The sequence below is a fragment of the Hevea brasiliensis genome, chromosome 2 (genome assembly GCF_030052815.1).
Source record: "Hevea brasiliensis isolate MT/VB/25A 57/8 chromosome 2, ASM3005281v1, whole genome shotgun sequence".
NCBI classification, from domain to species: domain Eukaryota; kingdom Viridiplantae; phylum Streptophyta; class Magnoliopsida; order Malpighiales; family Euphorbiaceae; genus Hevea; species Hevea brasiliensis.
The window spans coordinates 100,520,281-100,534,132 of NC_079494.1; positions in this window are offsets into that span (position 1 = coordinate 100,520,281).

The window sequence follows — 13,852 nt, forward strand, 5'->3', positions numbered from 1 at the left end:
CCGAGGCATCCGCTTCGTTTTCTGCTCGCAATAAATGCTCAGACTTTCCCTATATATATACCTTCAACGGGAAACCCCTCCGCATTTGATTTTCTCCTCTTTCCCTCTCACATGTCCTGTTTTAACATCTCCGGCAATAATCCCGGCCATGATAGTTGCTTTTGATCTTTTTCCGATTGTCCTCTTTATTCCTCAACTGAAAATTTATGATCCTGGTGATCGGAGAATTATGATAACCTCATTTGATGACAGTGAGAGAACCGGACTAATTTGCCGACCTGGATCGAGGACCTCGATCGTGTCGATTTTGAATCGTTCGACCGATATAATCGGCGAACTGATTTCGAGCGAGAAGACTGCTAATATTCCTCTTAACATCGGTGACTGCCCCTCGAAGTTCATTTGGCTCCTCACCACATTGGGCGTCCCGACTACAGCTCGGTTCTGGTCGATGACAGTGGAGATGACTCTCCATCCTCATGAGAGTCATAATCACCCCATCTGAGCTGTACGTCTATCCGTTGTCTATGGCTGGACAAATCTTTTGATTCAGCCACGAGACTAGGCTTTGACATAGGCCTTTATTAGATAGGATGTTCCACCTATCTCTAAAGATCGCCCCTATGATGTAATCAGACCTTTAATGTAATCCGATCTCTAGAGATCGCCCAAATGATGTAATTCGATTTTTAATGTAATCCGATCTCTAGAGATCGCCCAAATGATGTAATCTGATTTTTAATATAATCTGATCTCTAGAGATCGCCCAAATGATAAAATTCGATTTTTAATGTAATCCGATCTCTAGAGATCGCCCAAATGATGTAATCCGACTTTTCGAAAATAAAATTTTATTTTGACAACTATTATTACATTGATTATTTTCCGATCTCTGATGTGTTTATCCGACTCGGTTCCTAACTGAATAGCCCTTAACCGATCTGCACTTCCAAACATCCGCCTTAATTCATCGATCTCTAACTAGCCGATCTCTCCTTATTATGGAATTTTTGGAATATTCGTGAGACGTGTCAGAAAAAGCTGGCAAATCCCGCTAACCGATGCGCCGCTTGGGACACCGTGAGCATTAAATGCTCAGACTAGTATAAATAGGGGATGAGTCCGCCAGTTGTCCCCTTATGTCATTTTCAGCCTTTCGCGAGCGATTCCAAAATCCTCTCGTTTTTTCAAGTTCTTCTGACACCGATCACACTCCGGTAAGGATTTTGATCTTTCTTTCAGTTTAAATTTTCTCTTTTCTTTGAAAATGAGCGGCGCCGAGGGTCAGAGAGCGGCAAGCCCCCCTTCAGTTCAGATCTCGTGGTCGTCAGATGAGGTAGAAGTAGTCGGAACAAGCAGGCAATCTGAACCTCCTAGGACCTCTATTCCAGCCCGCAGTCAAGCAGCACCCTCGAGGCAAACACATTCTTTAGGGAGAGAAAACCTCTCCATGGACGAGCTGCCATCAATTCTTCAAGAAACCGACCTGCAGTCATTCAGCCAAGAGTATAACATTCAGCTCGATTCGTACGAACTCATTAAGTGTCACGGCGATCTTCGAGCCGATCACTTCTTCTAAGAGAATGATATGATCATGGTATACGAAGAGCAATTAAAAGCTGGGCTGTGGTTCCCTCTTGATGACTTCTTCAAGGAAGTTTTAAAATTTCACTAAGTGTGCATAGCCCAAGTTCACCCGAACTCATGCCGGATCCTAGTAGCCTTCAGAGGCCTTTGCCGAGCCAAAGGACTCAGTCCTACAGCTAAGGTGTTCGCCGAACTGCATAGGCTAACTCATCGAAAGGATGATGAGTATTGGTTCTTCCTGGCGAAGCCACATTGTGGGCTTTTTACCAATCTGCCCTCCTCCCTGAAGAATTGGAAGAATCGCTTCTTTATCCTGAGGAGCAAAATTCCGAACGGTTTTGAGGGTTTCCCACGCAGCTGGCTGCATCAGGGTCCGATAATTCCGAAGTGCATCACCCTGAATAGGGAAGAAGGTCTAATGGTGATGGAATTGAAAGATCAGGCGGCTCGACAGAAGTTGTCTTGTTTAGATGCAGTGACAGCCGAACTGCATCATTGGACAACGGAGTTGATTACTGGCGAAGAACGCGGGCTTCAGCTCTCTGACCTCGGCCTCGGTACTTTCTATATCTCTGATCATTGGGCGTTAGCGATCTCACTGACCTTTTCTTTGTGTAGGTATGGCGAGCGGCGAGGCTTGAGGTCTCCCGAAAAGTGCAGGAGATGAAGCGGGCCGAGGCCCTTCAGACGCCCAGGCATGATCCCGGGGAAATGCAAGGAGGCTCGTCTCAACCCTTTGGACCACCGATCCCTGACATAGAAGTGGTCCGGTCCCCTCATCGTCAAGAAGAGCCGCCACCACCTCCTCCGATTGCTTCAAGCGCGGAAGGGGGTCCTTCCCAACCACCTGTGAGGACCCTTTCCCGCGGCACTCAAATCCTGATCCACTCGCTGGAGAAGAACCGCACGGTTCGAGAGAATCCGGGCTTTGCTAAGGTCTTGGTGTCCTCCATCTGCCTTCGGGAGGATCGGGATAGGCTAACCCCGAACAACCTCGATGATATCCTGACCCAAACTATGAACCTGAGAGTGGAGAGTTTGGTGAACCAACACATTGTCCGGGAGAAGGCTCACCACTTGAGGCAGGAGGTCGAGAAGGTGGGTCAGGAAGCTGCTTCCCTCCGATCTCAACTTTCGTCCACTCAAAACTACATATCTGAAATTGAGGGGCGGATGAAATTCTACGAGGATAAGTTGGCCGAGTAGGCTCATGTTCTTGAAGAGGTTCGGGCGCTCTGAGCTGCTGAAGTCGCTCGCCTCATTGAGGAGCTCAAAGCAAAAGAAGAAGAGGCAGTGACAAGGGAGGCCGGTGCTTATGTGAACGCTCATGGTGATCTCTTGGCTGAGCTTAGGAAGTGGTACCCCGAGGAGGACTTCTCCTGGATGGTGGATCTGGCTCCCCAGGACGAAGAGGATAGCGAGGAGGAGGCCGAAGGTGATAGAGGGGGTGAACAAAATGTAGAACAGTTGACTTGTATATATTTGAAATGAAATGAAATTCCTTTTTTTTTGTTCAATGCTTGGATGAGATCGGAAAGTATCTAAGTTGCATAAGCACTTGATTGTCTGAACATATTAGAACAACAGCTAAAAGTGATTATTAATCTAAGTGTAAGAGGTCGGAAAACATTGTAAGCAAGAGATCGGCAAACGCCAAATGGGACTTGATTAAAATTAGAAACTTGATTTGAACACTTAAGATCGGAATCGTCCTTAAACAGGACTGGAACCTTAACTTTATCAGATGATTATCCCCAAACTTTTAAAAGGGAGATCGGCAATAAGACTGGTGGCATGAAGGCCTAATGTTGGTTCAATTTCGTTTGACAAGAGAGATCAGAAATGTAATTGACTGGTCAGGAGACTTGACAACTGGATTGAGAGATCGGTGAGGCTTTAAATGATATGGGGACTTAATATTGATTCAATTCCTTTTGAGGAGAGATCGAAAATGTGATTGGCTGGCAAAGGGAGACTCAGTGCTGGGGATCGGTTTCAAAGTTTATTGATTTCGGGGGTCGGCCAAAATATGGTGTCGACAACTACTACTGGGCTACCCGGAAAAATCATATCTACATCTATGTTGTCACTAAGTGGGGTAGCTACAGACAAAGGATATTCTAAAGTTGTAGGGTTTTTACCCAATCTCATGGCAAACACTGGGGAGACAAAGGAGTGCGTAGCACCCGGATTTATCAAAACACGAGCCTCATAGGAATAGACTAGAAGAATACCTGCCACAACTGTATTGGAAGCCTGAGCATCCTGGTGGGTCAGGGTGAAAACCCGAGCTTGACCCCTACCCTGCGTTGTAGAACCTTGATATTGACTTTTACCTCCTGATCTGCCTCCAAATCCATGTCCTCCTTGTCCTTGGCCTCATCGAATCGATCTTCGCCATGTTGGAAGCACCAAGATAAAACTGACGAGGAACATTTGCAATAGAACCCTATGACCCCATCTGTGGCTCGCTGAACACGGGGCATTCCCTAACAAAGTGACCTGGTTGGCCACACCTGAAACATACTCCTGAACCCATCAGACAAGGTCCTGAATGTCCTCTTCCACACTGTGCGTAAGGTGCCAAGGAGGATCCTGAACTAGACCCAGAACTACTGTATCCCGAACTATGACCATTGTTGGATCCGTACCCAGGTCTGAATCTTCGAGATTTGTATCTAAAACCACTCCTCTTGTTCCTACTTCTTCCTTTGTAATTACTCTGGCCTCCGCTATCTGGAGCACCCATGTGGGGAACACCTGAAGAACCCTCTGCTCTATTTTTCTTTGCTCTTCCACTATCATCTTAGGTGTTGCTAATCTCAATCTGTCGGGCTTGATCAACTATCACATCAAAAGACTGATCAGACATCATGGCCAGGTTTGCATACCTCCTGTCCAGCCCCTTTAGGAACCTCTTCACCTTCATAGTTCTGTAGCTACTGTTGTAGGGGCATACCTGCTCAGTCCTAGAAATTCTGTAGCATATTCATCTATAGACCTGCCATTCTGTCTTAAGGCCTCAAAGGCCCACTCCTTTTGATCTCTGAAACTCTCTGGTATAAACCGGTTGATAAATAGTTCCACAAACTGGGTCCATGACAAACCTTCCATCCGAAGTAATATGTAATCATTCATCCATTGTCTAGGCATAGGCCCCATGACATGCTACACACATTCTATAAGTCTCCTATTAGTCAACTGTAACTCTGTTCCTGCCTATCTACAGGAATCCAAAAATCGATAGGCATCGTCTGACACATCATAAGTACCAGGGACCAACTTCTTGAAATTGATTATCTGTTTGTAAGGTTCCCCTCTTGGTGCGGTGGACTGCTGCTGTTGGGGAGGGTGGACCATATACTGGGCCATCATGTCGATGGTTCTCTGCAAACCAGCTAGAGAGCTGCCATTGGGTCCATGGGACCCGGGGCCATAAAAGACTGTTCCTGAACTAGTGGTGGCTGCTCCTTTACTTGAGTAGCTCTAGGCCTCCTACCCCGCTTCCTCGGGGCAGGCGCCTCATCCTGTGCCGATAACTCATCAGGCACATTTGGTTCTGGTGCAGTGGTAGCTCTCCTACTTCTACACATTTTCCTGAAATTCAGCAGCATTAGCCCACAAAATTTCAAAACTGCATATTACAAAGCTCTATAAACTCATATTTACACACAATATATGAAGCAGAAACTAGAAGCAAAGATGACAATGCAAGATGAATGTGGACCCTATTTTCCGCATGTGACTCCTATTAGACTATTTCCAATACTTTAGACAATTTTTCCCTATGAATTTGGAGCCTAAGCTCTGATACCACATTTGTCATGACCCAACCTATGGGCCGGATCGGCACTAGGACCTGGACTAGCCTAATGCCCCTGAGGCCCGTAGTAAGCCTAACTATTCCTCAACCCAACTCTAAGGCCCATTTGGGCCCAATTTCAAGAATTCAACCGGACAAAGTCTGATCATAAAATGGACCTTTCAACGGGGAGTTTTTGACTCACCCGACCTGTAAACACAATATATAATTAATTGGGGAGCTCAGCTCACCCTCCACATACTCATATGTCATAAAAAAAAATGGGAGCTCAGCTCCCTCATCCAGTCTAACATACATGCATATAATAAGTTTACAGGCCCATCATGGTAATTATATTACAGACCCAAATCAAATAAATATTTCTAACACATGCAAAAATTCTAGGAGTTAATAGGATTATACAAATATTAATAAATGACCTGCGAAGAAGAAAAGCAGGTTAAGCACAACAAAATATCCTCCTGTAGCCTAAAAAAATAATGAACAGAAGTGAGCGTTCAACTCAGAGAGTAAAATATCAATTTTAACTGTAATCTCTATAATTATATAAAGCTAATGCATCCTGTAGAGTGAAATGTAACATCGACAATATTTTCACATCATAACAGCAAAAAGGTAATTTGGAGCACTCACACACCCGATTATGTCAAACAATACATATATGGGAGCTGATCCCCTATACAGCTCTCTTAATCCAAACTGTGCCAGCGAAGAACTCAAGCTCGGACTTTCACTTTATAAACCAAATTGGGGTCCCAGCGAAGAACTCAAGCCGTGTCTACCCCGAAGGACCGGGTCCCAGCGAAGATCTCAAGCCGTGTCTACCCGTCCTGTCCATAGCCAACACCACACCACACGCACGCCAACTCACGCACACTGCTCCAAATTACCACAACAACATCCATGGCACTTAACAGTTATGAATGCAACATAAAATGTGCCTAGAGTTTAACTACATAGATATTTATATATAAGTGATGCATGACATGCTTGAACATATAATAATATTGAAATTACAATTAAAATTAATATTATACTCACAGACTTAATTAAAGTCACTGTGGCGACTGGGCGAAGGAGGAAGGCTGTCCCGGCTCACCTGACAATTTTATTACAATTATTTAATACAATTGACTCAATACAAAAAGACCAAATAAGTCCTAAGTCGTGCCGAAAATCCGACAGAGTCTCCCCTATACCTAGGACCTACTCAACTTGCAAAAAGGCTTAAAACACACTTCTATATCGACAAACCATATATTCAAATCTCAATCACATCACACAGTCCCTCCTGGGCCCATCCAAACAGTCATCAATCACAATATATAAAATTACATTTTAGTCCTTATAATTGATCCTTTTTACAAAAGCTACCTAAATAAGCTCTAAAAATTCTAAAACTTTACCTTGCGATCCTTAGCAATATTACTAAGCTATTGCAAAAAGAATCATAATATTCTGAGCTACCACGAATATTTTATGAAATTTTAATCCAATTCAAGCACTAGAAAATTACGAAAAAGCAAGGTTTGGGTTTACCTATGTCGATTCTGACTCTGGGGATGCACTCGGGACATCTGACAACAGTGGGGTAGCCAAAATCTCGATCCAATTCTAAGACTTTTTCGGTAACCAGTCTGTCTAGCTGGAAATTCACACAACTGGGCAACCGTCAAATTTCCGCGAATTGAAGGTACCTACACGAGGCCCACAACACGGGAGTTAGTATATAATTTTTACAGAATTTTCTAAGCTCATTTAATGCTCGGAAAAATACTACGAAGTTTCATGGGACCCACCGAAAAATTATATAGAAAAATTTTGAAATTTATATTGCCGCAAAGCTCTCGACTAGTGGAGCGCTCTGGTGCTCTCGATTTTCTCGTGGGATTCACGGTTTGTGAGAAATCTAGCCCAAAAATCGAAATGAGCTAAAACTTTCCGGACAAAAATTAGTCAAACCGCTTGATGGATTTTGATGTTCTTAGTGTCTATCGAAAGCTCTCGAGGTGTAGATGGTGTTTGACACAAGACCCGGCCCAATCGGTGGCTGGATTGACCGCATTTCGGCCAGGAACCGAAACGGCACGCTGTGCGTTGCGCGATTTTGCGCGCATTTTCTTGGCCTTCCAAGCGGCGGCCAGCGATGGGGGAAGGTTGGGGAGGCGCGCCGACGAGGTGGGAAGGGCTGGGTGGTGGAGGCGCGGCCTGGGGAGAAGGGAGGAGAGAGAAAACAAGAGAGAGAGGAAGGGGGGTCGAGACGCGCGGGGAAGAGAAGAAGAAGAAAAGAAAGGCAGGTCCAATTCGACTGGTCCGATTCAGTCCGGTTCGATTCAATCTGTTTGATTCACGGTACAAAATTTTAAATTTTTACTCTGCCTTGGGATCGAAAACAATGACCAAAAATTTAGAAAAAATTCTAGAAAACTTACAAAAATTCGTAGACTCCAAATATATTTTTAGTTTTGCAACGTGGTCTTTAAATTAATTTTTAAAAATTATCAAAGTTTTATATTTTATGAAAAATCAAACCCAGTTTCAAAAATCCAAAAAAATTTCAAATAATTTTTTAAAATTTAAATAAAACAAAATATTAATATTACTCACAAAATAATAAATTTAAAAATTTGGGGTGTTACATCACAAGGCTAGCTAGTTCAAACTATGGGTATCCATTCAAATTTCTTCCTCTACTGGCACAAACCTCAACACTTCAGCCAGAGAGAGAATCAAAATTCAAAACTATTTCCTCCCACTAGTCATGCTAGTGAAGTATTCAAATATATGGTCATGACACTGTGGTTTCAAAACTATCTTAACAATTTATCAAACATTTATTGCCATTTCAAACACATACAAGTAAACTTTCAACAATTTAAGTCAAAAGCATAACATACATTTTAATCACCATTTTGCAATATAAGTAAATCACAATTCATTCAAAACAATTTGCAGAAGAAAATTTATAGAAATTTCTATGTTGTGCATAAACCTTATATGAGTCGCCTTTTGGCCTTGACTCGATGCTTCGGGTTCTTTTCTGGTATTCTTTTTGACTGAAACACATAATTTCACAGTGTTTCAGTATCATAATTTATCATAAATTCAAAAATAATTTCAAATCTATTTATGACACTATTCAAGTCAATTTGTTGACTTTCTAATGCTTAATAGGTATGGGAATTTCAATTTCACTCACATACCACATTTTAGTTACCTAATTTGTTGGTTTTGGTTGGTTCCTCAAATTTTAAGTCTCTTAGGTGAAATTTTCAAATTTTTAGATTTGGTGCCCTGTTTTGCACTGTTCCATTAGTCAAGTTAATGTGGTAATTTGGCTAAGTTTTCTTTATAGAAGTTATTCTTTATTGTCTTAACTTTATTTCCCTTTTTTAATCACTCCATTTGGAGTTTGTAACCTAAGTTATGGCCATTTAAACATGGCTGGCCAGATTTGGTGTTACCCAGATTTATGGGCATTTATTGGATAATGGAAGTTTTTGTACACTGATTGCAGGTGAGTTTTTGGATAGGTTATGATCAAAATTTCGATTTGTTTTCTTCACGAAAGTTATAGGTCTATGTCTCAGCTTTTTATTGGTATAAAATTCAGGTCATTTGGACCTTCCTAGGCCAAGTTACAGTCATTTACATAACTACTGTTCATTTGGTCATTTTTGTACAAGTCAGTGTGCCCAATTCCGGATTTGGCCTAATTGTTCACTAAGTTATGGTCACTTTCTAGGTATGATTCCTAAATGAAAAATGGTCCATTTTGTGTCTAGTTTCATTCCCAATTGGCCTCACACCAATTGGGTTAGTAAATTTTCAGTTTAGGTCCCTGAAAGGGACCTAGGTCAAGCTGCCTGCATACTGACCCTAACCTATCCAAATTGAAACTTGGTTCCAACAATTCATACATACCACAAATGGTCACAATTGATCATTTCTCAACTCAAGTAAGGTCAACTACATCAATTGACCAATTCTCAACTTTTTCTTCAATTTTTCACATGCTCAAAACCTTAGCTACACATAAAGTTCAATCTAATGCATTTCAAAGTATACATGCATGATCTACACACTTAATTCACTTCAAATAACCATTCAAAACTATCAAACTCATTCATATCAAACCCTAACCCTAGCTGGATGAAATTTCTATTTGGTCTCTCAATAATTGTTTTGTTATGATTTTAAGTTGATTTCTAGTTTAATTGAGCTACAAGCACAATATATAAACTAAGATTTTCAAATTCAATTACTTACCTCCACTTGAACTTCAAATTTTCAATTTCTTCCCTTTTTCTCTTTTCTTTTCTTCTTCAATCACCTTCTCAAATGAAGTTATCAAGTTCTAATGGAGAATTTTGGAGTAAGGTAAGGTTTAATAGGTGGAATAAAGCTTTGTCCAAGCTTTAATGGAGGTTTTGAAAAATGGAGATGTGAGGGAGAGAGGAAACCTGCTAGTTATGGTGAAGATGAGAGTGTTTTCTTTTTTTTTTTTTATGTTATTTTTGTCTTTATTATCTATTTGACTTAGTCCAAAGTTGTAGGCAAAATTAAATTAATTTTGACATCATCCATGATGTCATCTAAGTGATGTAATAACACTTTTTCCTTTTTTTTTCTTTTTTATTTATTTTTCCATTAGTTCTTTAATTTAATTCTTGATCTCAAAATTTTCTTTTCTCCAATTTTATTGGACAGTTAGGCCAGGAATCACCTCTAGGGGTGAATTGACCAAATTGCCCCTCACCGGTCTGATCCGGTTTGCAAGTTATTCGGTATTTCTTCCGGATCCTTGACCTAATTATTTGACCTGCTTAACAACTCTTTTTCATGATTTTCTCTTTTCCACTGTGTTCGCAATAGTCCTAAGGACCGCGACGTCACATTTTTCGATTCGAAATTTGAGTTAAGACTGACCTCACAGTCATTTCCTGAGAAGGTCACCCATTGCTGTGACTCCCGGCTCATTTAACTTTTTGTGTTCTGTTTTTCTTCTTTATACTTAACTATTTGGCAATTACTAATTATTTGTGTTCAGGGCTTAACTAGGTGTCTTAGATGTGGTTCTAATTCTCTTAATTATCCGGACTGACACCGGTCACCAGAATTGTGAAATATATCAGGCTATGTAAATAGGGGTGTTACAAGATACTCTTCCCTGATTTTGGCTATTGAAACCCACAGCTTCCATTCAATAATAGATGTAACAAGGAAGATGAAAGCTGGGGCTATCATCAAAGGGAGTCTAGATCTGAAAAGTATCAAAGTTGAACAGTCCACTATTCTGAAAGCTATAGATGCTGGGAGGTTTAGTCACATGACTAAGGCTCTTTCTGAATTTGGGACTAAAAAGAAAAAAGGAGAGAGGTTTGACAAGAAATAAAAGAAGAATAAATTCTAAAGCAAAATTAAGTCAGGATTTAGGATGGGAAGCTAGTCTAGTTTGGGTCTGGATACTTCTAGTTATGTTAGATGAGGAAAACCTCATAGGGGACCTTGTAGGTTCGAAACCTTTGAGTGTTAAAGATGTGGTTAGAAGGGACATATGGAAAGGGAGTATCCCAATATGGAAAGGGTGGCTTTTTAACAAGCAGGGTCAGGCAGTATGGCCTAACCGATAGCTAGACAGTCTTTTATGGGTCCCTCATCAAGAAGGGGATAGGGTAGAGAACAAGGTTCTTCATCCTCTACAGTAGGTTCACAAGGGAGGAGTTCAACAGCATCGACTCGGATCTTTATCATGACACAACAGGAAGCCAACACCTCCAACACTATAGTGTCAGGTAATCTTTATATTGGGAGTTTTAATGTGTGTGCTTTGATTGATCCAAGTGCATCACACTCTTTTGTTAACCTTGATACAATCCTAAGATTAGGATTAGCAGTTTCAAGTTTGGAATGTCCGTTGCTTATTAGTAGACCTAAGTGTGACCCTTTAGTAATAGAGATAGTCTGTTATGCTTATCTAGTGATGGTTAATAACAGATGTTTTTCAGCTGACCTAATAGTTATATAATTGATAGATTTTGATGTCATTCTAGGAATGGATTGGCTCTCAGCTAATTATGCTACCTTACACTATAGAAAGCAAGATAGTAAAGTTTAGAGAACAGGATGGGTCAGTTGCAGTTTTTCAAGGAGATCAAGTAACACTTATAAAGGGTATGATCTCAGCAATGCAAGCCAAGAAGATGTTCCATAAAGGGTATAGAGGGTTTATAGCACATGTTAAAGAGGTTGTGGAGAACATAAGTGGATCATGATCAGTTTCTATCGTAAGAGAGTTTCCAGATGTGTTTCTAGAGGAATTACTTAGTTTGCCACCTGAGAGGGAGATAGATTTTGAAATTGATTTAGTACCTGGTACTAGACTTATATCTATTCCTTCTTATAGGATGGATCTTGCAGAGTTACAAAAGTTAAAAGAATAGCTATAGGAATTAGTAGATAAAAGATTCATCCAACTGGGTACCTCTCCTTGGGGTGCTCCTATGTTGTTTGTGAAGAAGAAAGATAGATCATTGAGACTATGGATCGACTACAAATAGTTGAATAGAGTAACCACAAAGAACAAGTACCTTTTGCCCTGTATTAATGACCTGTTTGATCAGATAGCAGGAGCTAGTTATTTCTCTAAGATAGAACTAAGGTCTAGATATCACCACTTAAGGATTAAGGAGATGAATATTTCGAAGAGTGCTTTTCAGACTAGATGCGAGTATTATAAGTTTCTTGTAATACTGTTCGGGTTACCCAATGCTCTAGCTGCATTCATGAATCTCATGAACAGAGTATTCAGACCTTATCTAGATCACTTTGTGATCATCTTCATTGATGACAGATTAGTGTTTTCCAGAAGCCCTGAAGAGCATGCACAACATCTAAGAATGGTTCTTCAGATATGGAGGGAGTATTAGTTGTATGCTAAGTTCTCTAAGTGTGGGTTCTAGCTAAAGGGTATATCCCTTTGAGGACATGTAGTGTCAGCGAATGAAATTAAAGTGGATCCTAAAAAGGTTGAAGCAATAGTGTATTAGCTAAGGCCAATTACAGTGACTGAGATCAAGAGTTTCATAGGTTTGGCAACTATTATAGGAGATTTATGCCTGATTTCTCTAAGATAGCTACTCGAATAACTAGGTTAACTCAGAAGAACAAGACGTTTGAATGGAGTGATCAATGTGAAGAGAGCTTCTAAATGCTTAAGGAATGTCTGATTTTAGCACTAGTATTGGCTTTGCCTCAGGCAATGAAGATTTCACCATTTACTGTGATGCCTTTATAATGGGTTTGGGATGTGTTCTTATGTAGAATGGTAAGGTAACAGCTTATGTTTAGAGATAGCTAAAAAAGCATAAAGCTAATTATCCCACTCATGATTTAGAGATGGCAGCCATTGTTTTCACCTTAATGATGTGGAGACACTATCTATATAAGACTATGTGTGAAATTTTCACAGACCACAAGGGTCTTCAGTACATCTTTAACCAGAAAAGAGTTGAATCTCAGATAAAGGAAATGGATAAAACTACTCAGTGATTATGATTGTACCATCTAGTACCATCCGAGAAAGGCAAATATTATAGCAGATGCCCTTAACCAGAAATTATTTGGCAGTTTGGCTCATATATCTGTAGAAAGGTGACTTATCTTGAAAGAGTTACACTAGCTAATTGAAGAAAGGTTATAGCTTGAGTTATCAGTTAAGAGTACCTGGATAGCTTAGGTGAAGATGACACCAGTGTACTTAAGACAAGTAGCAGAAAGGCAACACAAAGATCTGGGGTTGGTGAAGATTGGTAAAGTAGTATAGAAGGGTGAGAACCCTGAGTTACGATTTTATGGGAAAGGAGTGTTAAGACATGGCAGTAGGTTATGTGTACAGGATGATATTAGCCTCAAGGGAGACATTTTGAGAGAAGCTCATAATGCTAAGTATAACATCCATCCTAGAGCCACCAAAATGAATCAAGATTTAAAGAAGGTATATTGGTAGCCTTCTATGAAGAAGGAGATTGCACAGTTTGTGTCTGCTTGTGAAGTTTATCATAGAGTGAAGTTGGAACATCAGAAGCCAACATGAATACTTAAACCACTACCCATTCCAGAATGGAAATAAGAAAATATAGCAATGGACTTTGTTATGGGGTTACCAATGGTCTCCAATAGACATGACTCAATATGGGTTATAGTGGACAGATTGACCAAGACTGTTATTAACTATTTTGTGGATAAGTTGGCTCAGGTGTATGTGGCAGAAATAGTAAGATTGCATGGAGCTTCAGTGATAATAGTCTCTGATAGAGGACCACAATTTACATCAAGATTTTGGCATTGTCTTCAGAATGAGTTAGGCACTAAGTTAGACCTTAGCATGGCTTTTCATCCTCAGATAGATGGACAGTCGGAAAGGACCATACATTCCTTAGA